The sequence below is a fragment of the Egretta garzetta genome, unplaced genomic scaffold (genome assembly GCF_000687185.1).
Source record: "Egretta garzetta isolate BGI_Z169 unplaced genomic scaffold, ASM68718v1 scaffold2, whole genome shotgun sequence".
Lineage (NCBI taxonomy): Eukaryota > Metazoa > Chordata > Aves > Pelecaniformes > Ardeidae > Egretta > Egretta garzetta.
Genome location: NW_009258894.1, coordinates 242310 through 254809, shown reverse-complemented (window position 1 = coordinate 254809; position 12500 = coordinate 242310). Strand labels below are relative to the sequence as shown.

Genomic DNA, 12500 nt, shown 5'->3' with positions numbered 1-12500 from the left:
GACAGAGCCTGGGCCTTCTAATGCCTTCTCGTCTGATCATTAAACTGAACCGAATATGCCTTCAGCTCCATGTGAAGGAGAGTAATTAGTATACTTGTCAAGCCAGGTACAACGCTGCTTACCCTGATTTTTTTCCCTCCAGTAGCTAATGAACTGCTCCCATCTCATTATTCAAAAATAAAAAGGCACTTAGTATACTATGAACTGATTTGCCATTCTTTTTCCAAGAAGTAACAAGATTCAGCTCTGATCAACCCTGCCATTAAGTGACAAACTGATGAATGTCGTGTAGATTGGCTAGAAGTTAGACCACTTTGCTGTTTAAAAAATAGTAGAGAGAATATCAGATAATTTTCTATAGCTTTTATTTACAATTTGAAGGCTGCTTTTCATATCAAATGATTTGACAGTTCACAACAACGTAAAACTAACCGTAACTGGATAATGTGATTTTCTTAGTTACCATGTCACCTCTGGTGCTAATGCATGGTATATTAAAATATTTCTGACACACATTCTGCCCCTGCATAAGGCTACAGAGCAAAACTCAGTGCGCAAACAATGGCAAAATCCTTATCACTGCAACTAAGGATGACATAGTATTCAATCAAAATACAGGGATGTCGGAAATACTAAAAAATACCTAAGAACATCCTGAAATGCTGGAAATTGAAGTGGAGGGGAAGGGATGATAATTAATTTTGATACACTGACAGCAATTTGATATTTTAAAATATCTTATCTGAGTCAAATGAAATTCATGTTTAATGACTGTCAGTTTCACATTCAACTTACTAGTTGTTTATTTTTCCATCTGTACAAACTAACACCACTTCTTTTCTTATTGTTGGTGATTTAAGTTTTCATAATTAAGTGCATTATGTTTTACAGCAAATACTTTTTTTTAAAGTCTGATGAAGTTAGAAGTAGGCCTTAGAGTGTTTGAGTTAGTTGCTCAAGTTAGAAAAAAAAGAATCATATAGTAAGAGAAAATGGATTAAATGGAATGAAATCAATGTTATCCGTAGGCAGAAATACATATAATATTCCTATATTTTATACAATTTCCTGGGTCTTTGAAATTGGGTGTAAAAAAATTCTTTTACATTTTAAAGTTTGGGTTTCTGAAAGCTGCTATTCTAAACACAACACGCAAACGATTTTGAAATAATATTTTGTTCCAATTCCAAAATTTCTTTGATCCTATTCGTTACACATGAACTGCTATCTTCAGGTGGTTACACAGGGATATTCTCCCAGGTTAAAAAAGTTTTACCTGCCAGCCCATACTGGGCCAGGAATGAGAAAACAGATAGGTAATTTCACAGTAAGCAGTTTCCTTCTATTGTTCTTAATGAACAAAACTTTCCTTTCTATCTCACGTACAAAAATACTAACAGCAGACTAGAGCTCACAGGATACCTGCTAAATAACATCAGGTCAGTCAGCATATATCATCCCACTCACTAGATGACGAAGTGGAAAAGCTCAGTTTGCAGCAAAGCCACTTGTTAAAAAATTCATAAATTTATAAAGACACTTAAAACATTCTACCACAGTTTATAAACTAATATGTTATTCAAACAAAACAAACAAAAGGCACTAAAAATACAAAGCCAACAGCAATTCTTTTACATCTGCACATCACTATTGGCATACGTCGTTAAAGATCCTGGATGTGATTTTCACTAAGGTGCAACGATTTTCCATTAATATGAAAATAAGCTTCTTTAGGCAAGGATTTAATCTTTCATTTATGCTATCCACTTATTTTAAGAAGTTACACACCAGCAAATAGTAGCGAAAACTTGAAAGGGGGTAAATATTAGTGCCAATTATATGCTTAGATAAGTTAGCAGTGATTAGGGAATTATACAATAAAGTCTATATCCAGTACATTATGTTTTTAATGATCACTCTAACAAGCACTTAAGTGACTGTGATACACTAAGGAATGACCAATACCACTGCATAAGGGAAAGTTGAACATTACTAATCTCTTGCAATTTTTGGCCATGCCATAAGAAAGAAAATTAAAGAAAAATCACAGAATCACACAGAATTACAGAACGGCAAGGGTTGGAAGGGACCTTGGAAAATCATCTAGTCCAACCCTCCTGCTAAAGCAGGTTCACCTAGAGCAGGTTGCACAGGATATCATCCACGTGGCTTTTGAATATCTCCAGAGAAGGAGACTCCACAACCCCCCTGGGCAGCCTGTTCCAGTGCTCTGTCATCCTCAAGGTAAAGAAGTTCTTTCTCATATTCAACTGAAACCTCTTATGCTTCAGTTGGTGCCCATTGCTCCTTGTCCTGTTGCTGGGCACCACTGAGAAAAGCCTGGCTCTGTCCTCATGACATCCACCCTTAAGATATTAGTAGGTAAAAAAAGATTGTTACAAAAAAAATCTTTGTTAAAGCTTATCAGTAGCAGCTAAGGAAACTAACTAGTCACACACACAAACCAAGAAAAAATCCCAAAGCCCTGTCAAGGATTAGACTCTGGGAACAAGCAGAAATACAGAACTTTTGCTGTGAGAAAATGGACAACAGTGGTGTGACATAAGCTGACACACAATAAATCAGGTTTTTTAAAATGTTTTGTTAAGGACCTAACAAAAGTTATGAGGTTATAGAGGATTCAAGTATGTCAAACTCAGGTTATGATCCTACAGATGAATCTGAGTAAAGTGGCACCCATCGAAAAGCTGTAGCTTCACATAGGTGCAAGCTTCATGTCAAGCACGTGATGGCCTTGCATGTCTTTTCAGGGCTGGGACCTCATTTAGTTTACTGAAAGAAAGGCAAAAAGATTTCAGGGCATAAGATTAAGGCTAAACGAATACATGCTTCAATAGCAGGTTGAGAAAAAGAATTTTCTAAGTGAAATGTGTGCCTCTGCTTTCTGTGTACTGAATTGTTTTACCAATCTAAAAAACCCATAAAATTAACTGTTAATCAAGCAATTCTTGATACTGAATGCTAGTAAACAGTTCTGTAATGGGGGAGCAGCTAAGGAAAGTGCTGAGAAAAGAGAGAATCAGCCCTGAAGCAGGGAGAATGAAGAAAGTTCTTCAGAAAAGTAGATGGAATTCTGATTTGGGAACTTGGGACGGTCAAGAAAGTCTACAGTCTTGAAGATAAGCTTAAGAGTAATTGTATTATTAAAGATTGAAAATATTAATTCAAAATTGTTTTTAAAAAGCTGTTTCTATTACTTGAACTTCCAGTTGTTCCTAGCTTTCCTAAAAAAAACAGCAACAGGGAATAGACACAGTTGCACCTCCTAAAGAAAACCCCATACTTTACATTGCAATTGCCAGCCTAAAGTTAGTCTGAATTATGGGATTCCACTGGGGCTTAGTATTTCAAGATTTTGTCTTCAGAGACACTAGAATAGAGTCAAAGATAGAAAATATTCCCAAATCATAACATCCAGTAATGCACGGTGGAAGAAACAGATCAGTTATTTGTACATTTTACTAGTCTCTAATTTGGCTGAAACAAGTTTGCGCATTCCCTAACAACTGACTCTAATTAGGATGAACAAGAAGAAATGGACTTGGAAATGTCACCAAACTCCTTATAACTGATATACCTCCTGCTTAGACTGACCTGGAACCATTACACTCATTTCTGTCATCCTGTCTGAAAAATGTCCACTGGAAGTACCAGGCGTTCAAAGACAGAAAAGAATCAGTAGAGGCCTGAAAAAACTTCCAAAGCTTGGGCACACGAAACATTTATTTTAGAAGACACACACAAAAAAAGGGACACCACAAAAGAAGATGCCTGCTTACCATTTCTGTTGAGTATCAGAACACCCATGGAAATTCAAGTAACTCTGAAGAAAGCACTTAGACTTAAACCTTTTTTCTATGCAAAGATACAGGCATATGAATCTCATAGCCACAAAACATCAGGGCCAAAGACATCACAGGATTTAAAAAATGCTGGATATTGAGAATTGTGAGTATTCAAAACAGAAAGAAAACCAAGCAAACTCAAAAAAGAATCAGCATTTTGGAAGTGATAGAGAACAAAAGCCGGTACTTGCTTTAAGAACATCTTTGGAGGACAAAAGGTATATGGGTAAAGGTTATTTGTAAGTGCCTACTGCAGAGGATTGTTGTCCCCCCCACCTCATAAAAATACCACTTGCCAAAATGGCCAGTACTACCTATTGTCAAGCACAGCATCCTAGCCTCTAGAACAATGTCTAGCTGATTTTGTCACTTTCTGAAGGTCGCTATGTCTTACAGCACCTTTATTGTTTTCCCATCTTGTGGTACAATGGACAGAAGCAACGTTTCATCTCAATTGTAAATGTTGGGGGCAGAGTTGGGAGAAACATATTCTCAGTGAAGTTTTGTGAAACCTATCATGACTAGGGCTGCATTCATAGCTGCAGCAACTTTATCCAAATTAAACAATTTTATGATTAAGAAAAGATCACTAATTGATCTGGTATGACAATTATCACATTAATACATAGTGATTCAGCCAAAAAAAAATTAATTAGACAATTAATGCTGTAACTGCATGATGGTAAACACTACCACTTTACGGAAGATCTACCCTGGCACCTATGTGAGGACCAGGTGCCAAATTAAAAGCATATCTCATCCAATTTTTTAAAAAGTTTCAAGGAATTTGACCTAAGAAAAGCTAGACACATGCATTACATAAGGAACAGTCATCTGTAGATGAGTTTGTTCTTTTCATTCTGCAATATTCTCCTGACCCATCTTCATGGGAAGACTGCAGAAGAAAGGCATTTTAGCCAAGCAGTGTAAGATTGTACTTGTCTACTCCAACAGAACTCATGCTCTATGAATGAAATTTATACATATTTGAGAGTGAAGAAAGGAAGAAATGGAGATTCTTCTCAACAGCCTATTTGGGTCCATGCAGTGAACACAATGTCCCCACTCCCATCTGCTCGCCATGAAAGGCACATTCCTTTCACTTTGTCCTCTCTAACAAATACAGAACACACACACACACACACACAAAATCAAAACAGTGAAACCCACCAAACCAAACATTTCACTGCATATGCTTCTCCTCCTTGGGAGAAAAGAAGAGAACAAACAACATGTGATGCATATGCAGTCATACAGCTTAACACACTACTGGAAGGCATTCAGACATAGTAGGATAAATGAAGAATAAGCTCCTATATAGAATAGAGAATAAAGTAAATTGCAGGGAAAAAAAGAACTAGATTTTTTAACCACCCCGACACAGGGTTGTTGAGCCACAAAGAATTTTTTGGGAGAGGTATCACTGCAAATTTAGTGTATATGAGTAATAGATCAAAGTCAACTAATAATTCCTTAAAACAAGTAAGCAATCAGTAAAATAACATGCACATCATGTGGACTGGAAATATATTCCCCGTTTCACTGGGGAAAACTATTGAGGAATAGTTTTAATTTTTAATTAAGAAGTAGTACTATAACCCATTTATTAAATATGTTTTGAATGGCTCCATCGTGAATTAAGGTCAAAATACAATTTCTAAATTCTCAAGCTATGACGTAGGATTAGCTTTATTGATCTTCTGCATGATTTGTATGAGCCCTCAATCATTATTTTGACAGTTTTATCATACAGTAATAGACTTCCTTTTAGACAATTACAGTTACTATGTTCAATTTTAATCTTCTGAAGGACTTTTCCTTAGATAATCACACCTAGATCATATTTCTTTCTTTAGTCATACATATGCAATAAACTTTGGATAACAGCACTAATTATTTTAACACTGTAATTTTAAGGCTTACCAAAACAAGTTCATGGGTTAATTATACAAGAAAACTTTCATCTTTAGAATCTGTCGCAAAATTCATTTTATACATAATGAGCATCTACTTCAGGGAAATATAAAGCAGAATAGGTAACGTTAATAGACCACAAAAGTTATTTAAAGGTGTTAGGTTGTACGCATCTATTGTTTCAGTTCATACCTGTTTCTCATCCCACCATGTCACTGCTGTCAACAGTCTGCATCTGTCTTCCCAATAACCTCCCCATAGGTACCAGCAGGCTGCTCTTCAGCACCCCTGAAACCATCTCTTTTCCCAGCTGAACAAGCCCAAGTTCCCTCAGCCTCTTCTCACAGTGCTGACCGCGCTGCAACCATGAAGCAATGCGACTGAGTTGGGATGGGATGTAATGTCTTCCCCTCCTGCCTGAGGGTTCTACATACATTTTTTGCATGGTCTGACCTACCTAATGTTTAACCATTCATTTAAAAATCAGAAGAGATCTCAGCTGGCAGCATTGTACTTTGCTGACCTCCTTATTTTCTTGTGATTTTTGAAGAGTGGGTTCCGATCTCCTTAGTCAAAGGAGTGTTCAAACTCAGGTAAGTTTATTGCTTGCAGGCTCTATCATCTTTTGGAGAACGGAGACACAAAAAAGAAGGAAAAAAAGGAGTTTATTTTAACTAAAAGGTTGGAACACCTAACCTAAGGAGAGGTTTCAGGGTCATGGATCCTACACAGAAAAAAAAAAAAAAGGCAAACAGCAGCCCTCAGCAAATTGTTTTTCATTGGTTTTCAAAGCTTTTTCAACTGCTTTTCAGTGTTTTCTCTGGAGTTTTTCATTAGCTGCTTAAGGCAGTTCTGAGGAAGTCAAACATTTGGATTTCCCTTTCAGATGACTCTTCCTGCATTTTGTTGTATAGTTAGCTTTTTAATTGAGATGTCTCAGTAATACTCTTCAGGCACTGCATTCAGCACCCTTTTTAGCTTTTAAGCTTTTTGCTCAAGCAGAGTCATTCTGAAGTAGAGCCAAGTTAAGTCATGCAATGCTTTTTTAGCTCCTCCAATACAAAGACCACTGATGCTGTAGTTATTCAGGACAAAACTGGTGGTAAGATGTTCCAGGGATTTAATGCTCGTGCTTCAGCATAGTGCTGCATATATGCTAGGGGAAAGTCTGAAGAGAAGTTTAAATTGGGTTATTTGCAGTGAAAGGCATTTCTAGAGAAGACAGCAAGGCCCATTCCCACTGCTGTTGATAAGTTACACTGAAATAGCGGTATTTGCACAGAAGCTAGTGAATCTGCTATGGAAGGAATGCATCTCACACTAAAGGACATTTACCTCCTGTGAGTTTGAAGATATCCATTTTTATAAACAGAAACAACTTACTGTAGTGGAGGGCCATGATCTGAAATCTGAGATGACATTGATTAAGTATCTCAACAATGTGCAATGCTTAACACCAAGCACGTTCTTTGTCTACTTAGCACATAGGCTTCCTCTAATATATTCTAGAAAGAGAAGTTGGAATAGTCCAAAAGTAACTTTTAGGATTTGAAGGCAAACAGCTTTTCTCAGCAATACTATCTCAAGAAAAATTCTCTCCAGCACCGATTTATCAGTGCACTACTGAGGCTGCATTCATCAGACATTTATACAGAAATGGGAAGACTGAGCCTTGCTCAGTGTTACAGAAAAGCTACTGAATTTTCTCTGAAAAAGTGGACAACAGACTTATAGAGGTTAAAAAGAAAAATTGCCCTTCATTTTGTGTTCATCCATTTTTCCCCTTCTAGCTTAAAGAGGAAGCAGGGAATGAGTACATGTGGATTCAGAAGTGTCTAGCTCTCATAAATCCATGCCTGTCAAGTGCAAGATTGAATCCTTGTCTTTGCTTTGACACAAGCTCTCTATAGGACTATGGCCAAGTTAATTAACCTGTTCATGGTTCAACTGTTTCATTTGTAAACTGGGAGTAGTATTTGGACCAAAACTCAAGCATGGCTAGTGAATAAGCTAGTATTTCAAGATTATCAAGAAGGTAGTGTAGTGGTTAGAAACCCAGTCATGTCAGCATCATTCACTTCAGTTGTACATGCTGTCCAGAATTAGTGGAAATAAACCCAAATATTTTCCCACATATAAAAAGAAGAGACCATCGGTGCTGGTTTCACTAAATTAGTGTCAGTATTCATGTTGAAAGTATATAGTAAAATTGGTTACATGAAAACTATTCTTTTGCACTGTAGCCTCAGCCTTCTGTGCTGTTCTCATCCAGGAGTTAATAGGATGAAAATAAGCTGCTCGCGTGCATCCAACATTGGGACCCTAGAACCACTCCCTAGTTTCTTCAGCAAAAGTTTCAATTCATTTGCTAACTTTCACTTGTAAGAGAAGTTTGCTTTGAATACCTGCATAAGACCTGTTCTGTAAGAGCATCCCTACATGGCAAATTAAAAAAAAAGCTTAACAGTCAATCTAATAGTGAAGGAAAAAATAGTTCCCCATTCCTAAAAAGAGAACAAGTGCAATACTGACAAGCAGATCAAAAACCAAGTGTACTCTAATTTCAGAGGCAGAACCCATTCCAGACATGCAAGCAGAGGAATCGTTTTTGTTTCTGTTTTGCTGATGTAGAATTTGTTTTTACTAGTACAACTAATCTGCTCTGAAAGCTGTCCCTATCCTACTGGCTTTCAATTCTCACCAAGGCAACTAAAGGAACATCAACGTTTCTCACAGTCAAGAGGAAGATACACAATAATGAGATATCTAAAAAACTGTGTTGGTTTTTTTTTTTTTTTTCCAGAGAGGGAACTTCTACTTCTGGAGCACAGTTTAAACATCTGGTACACTTCCTGACTCTGCCTTTGTAAAATTATTCTGCATTATCAGTATGAAAACAAAGATAGGAAGATGGAGAAATGGAGAAATTAAGAGTAACTTCAAATGCTTGTTTAGAAACACTGTCATTGGTCAGTATTAAAAATGACACTTTCTCAAGACTCTCTCTGTGTTTAATAATATGTGTGCAAATGTAAAGAAACTGTAATTTATTCAATTTTATCTTTTTGAACAGTGAAATCAGCTGTCAGCCAATAGAATGCAAACTTAATGGACCACAGTCAGAAGTCGTCCAGCAAAACACTCTTGACTGAAGTAAAAAATCGTTTTCTGATACTAATTGGCTTGAACGAAATTTCATCCATGTGGAAAAACACATGCAAAAGAACAACAGAACATTGCCAAGACCTACTGTGCACTGTAGTTTTTACTAGAAGGCAACCTACCACAATTGAAGTTTTCACATATTCAGCAGACATAAAGTGAAGATAGTGTTATATTCAAGCTTGTTTTTACAATCAGCGATATATTGCATTTAGCATTTTCACAGCCTAAAAGACTAGTGATTGGCCCTGCTGTATGTCTAGATTTGTTAGGCGCGTAGCAAATTCTCTTAAATGTGCTGTATTTTAAGATAACTCCAGGCTACCAGCCTGAAACCAAATCCTTAATTCTATGGATTCAGCATTAGTGCACTCTGATAATTAGTCAATGGTAATACACTTCTGAAAGATGAAGCGCATTCTTACAGTATATGTATCAGGTAGCAAGCACTTTGTAATAAGGAAAAATGTGAAATAAGACTTATACAAAGATATATTTTAATTCCTGGTGATTTAAGCAATTTGAGATTCTTGCATAAGAGCTTCTTCAAGGTGGAAAATAATTTCTAAAAACTAAGTATGAAGCATTTTGTAGCAGAGGTGACACAACTTTGAAATGCATTTTATGTATGCTAAGGATTGTTGACATACAAGGAACTCACAATTAGGTAGTGTTCTCAGAGCAAATTGATTATTTATATTACATATGCTGTATAAATATACTAGATCATTTTGAAGTCAGAGTTTTGAATTACATCCTGTCTAAAATTTAATACTTATAGTTGTACTATGCAATTTGTAATGCTGCAGAATGCTTTTTTAGAACTGTTTTCAAATTCTTGCCTTCCATCTCTGCCTTCATTTGGCAAGCGGACTGTAGATGCATTTCAACAGAAGCTATGGATACTAGCACTGCTCTGCTCAACCACTCAACTTGAGTGTATAAACTGCATCTCTTCACTTTTTTTTTTTTAAACATCTCACCAAAAGCTGAATGTAGAGAGACCGATGATATTAGTTTCTCTTTTAAAGTTGCTTATTCAATAGTTAAGAGAAAGCAGAAGAAGGTGGGAGGATACTCTGACCTTATATACATATTACTGTCATGCTAATAATCAATAGCAGGTAGTCATACAGAAGAAGATTGAGATTGTATTTTACATTTTTATCTAAGTGTAAATAAAAAGAGGGCAGAAAAGGTAAGATTAAAAAAAAATGTGTAAGCTTTTGCACTTTTCTCTTTATGTAGTTGCAAGTACGAATTTCTATTCCTGATTAACATCTTTACCAATGACCTGGAGGATGCAAAAGCGTATACATTCCTCAAGTTTGCTGATGACACCGAACTGGGAGGCAGGGCTGCCATTCAGAGGGGCCTAAACAGACAGGGCAGAGGGATGGGCCCTAATCTCATGAAATTCAACAAGGGCAAATGCAGAGTCCTGTACCTGGGAAGGAGGAACCCATGGCAACAGTACAGGCTGGGATGGACTGGCTGGGGAGCAGCTCTGCAGAAAGGGACCTGGGGGCCCTGGTGGGGCAGCAAGCTGAAGGTGAGCCAGCACAGGATTGCGGCAGAGAAGGCACACCACAGCAACCTGCGCATTACTAAAAGGAGCAGAGCCAGTAGACTGAGGGAAGTGATTATCCCCTTTACTTAGCATTTATTAGACCCCATCTAGAATACTGTTCTGCACCCTAGAATTCAACACCTGGAATTCAATGTCTTTAAAAGGAGTCTAAGTCTCCAAGTACAGAATTTATCTGGTTTAATGACAACATCAATTTTATTTTTCTTTTTAGGATACAGAGATAGCTGCAATATACGACATTATGTTTATAGGGTTTCATTATGCCCGTGTAAGGCACTCTCTCCCCTTGGCCCCACAGTTTTGTTTGGAGTTAATCTTCCATGCATTGATAGAATAATCTGAGAGATTTAATAAGGTAATAGGCAGAAGAATTATTACAGTGCTTGGTTGAATAATAGGTTTTGAACTTGGTTAAGTCAAAGGATACATAGAGAGAGCACATGCTTCAAATTGTTCAGCATCCCAATAGAACTTGAAGCTTGTCATGGATTGAAAACTGGCACACACTCCCCTGCTCAAACCCAAATGGTAAAACTACTGAAAGGATATATTTTGTTTGCATCCAGAAGCTGTATACTTTTCTTGGACATAATTGTCTTTGGTGTACTTAAAAAAAACAGTTAGTGGTATAGAAGTATAAGCAGTATTACTTCATGTATGAAAACTGTAGAGAACTCAACAGTATTTTTTGATTGCAACAGCATTATACTGCATAAATAGGGAATTCAGTGTGATATCACAGTAATCTCGGCCCTAAGACCAAAGTTATTGGAAAAGAAAAAAAAAAAAAACAAAAACCCACTATCAAATCAAGAAGTCTGTTTTCTGGAATGGAAGAAGACTAGGCCACGAAGTGTACAATTTCCCACTATACTTGAACTCCTGGGGCAGAATTTAAGTCCACAATAAATATTTATTTTAAAAGGAGTACTAAAGGTATTATGCTGTTACTCTAACTTCTATAATGCCACGCTCCTTTCCTAGGACTGGGGAACTTTTTCATCATTAGTAGTGATGTCTTTATATAAAAAGATTTATTTTTTGCTTTCAACAGATTTTGTTGCCTACCTTGCAAAAAGAAATGTAAATATTCCTGCTCAGTGATAATTCTGCTCCCACGTTCCTTAGCTTTTACTTTTCTAGTTTCTGACTCTTCAGAAACAAAAACTCCTTCCCAAAAACTTTTGCTTATAAAGATGCACCCACTATACACAACTTTTACCTGATACAACATGCTGTGTTTAAAAGCACAGTCAAAACATACTTACTTTATATTCTAAATAGATTGTTGTGAAGTAGGCTGTGTGTCTTTTTAAAATACTATTTGTATTACAAGAGATCTTTTAATCCTTTGCATTGTGTAATTCTACGGTTTAAAGTCTATACACAAGAGAGTCAAAGATAATACCAAAACAAGTAATTTATATGATACAGCAGTACTGTGTATTTTAGTAAAGATATGTTTTAGTAGAATGGTGTATTACTGGAGCAATAAGCTGCATGCTTCTCCTGATCTCTATCATCCATACATTTTTGTAGAAAGCAAAACAATTTAGAACCATGAATTGATTATTGAAAGTAATAGTACAGCTACAGTACTCTCCTCTCCCAGAGGGAAAGCTTTTTTCCATTTTAAAGGGGAAAAATTAAAAATACAAAACCAAGACTGACTGGGACTTGCAGCTCATTAAAGCTGGGGTGATTTCCACTATACAGGATTCTATTGATCTCCATAGTCCACAGTAGACAAAAAAGTGTGGTCAGGGAGGGGATGATGGATGCCTCTGCCAATAGCACTGAACAAACCTGTTAGCTAATTGCTACCAAAGACAATTATCCCCGCATTGTTTCATAATGGAAACACATTACAAAACTCTAATATACACACAGGGAAATTTGATGATTTGACTGCGGAGCCATGTGCATTGAATTTCATTGCCAAAGGCCAGCCAGGTCGCTGCTGTGAG

General features: G+C 36.8%; 1 protein-coding gene across 2 annotated transcripts in view; it reads right to left on the bottom strand.

Moving 5' to 3' along the window:
- CDIN1 (CDAN1 interacting nuclease 1) overlaps nt 1–12500 on the bottom strand; it is a 127517-nt gene that overhangs the window by 79866 nt on the left and 35151 nt on the right. The window contains exon 1 of one of the 2 annotated variants that reach the window (XM_035889815.1): nt 12422–12483. The exons of the other annotated variant lie outside the window; for it this stretch is intronic. The gene's annotated coding sequence lies outside the window, so the exon portion shown is untranslated. Of the gene's footprint in view, nt 1–12421; nt 12484–12500 lie in introns of those variants that run through there. 2 annotated transcript variants of the gene reach the window in all.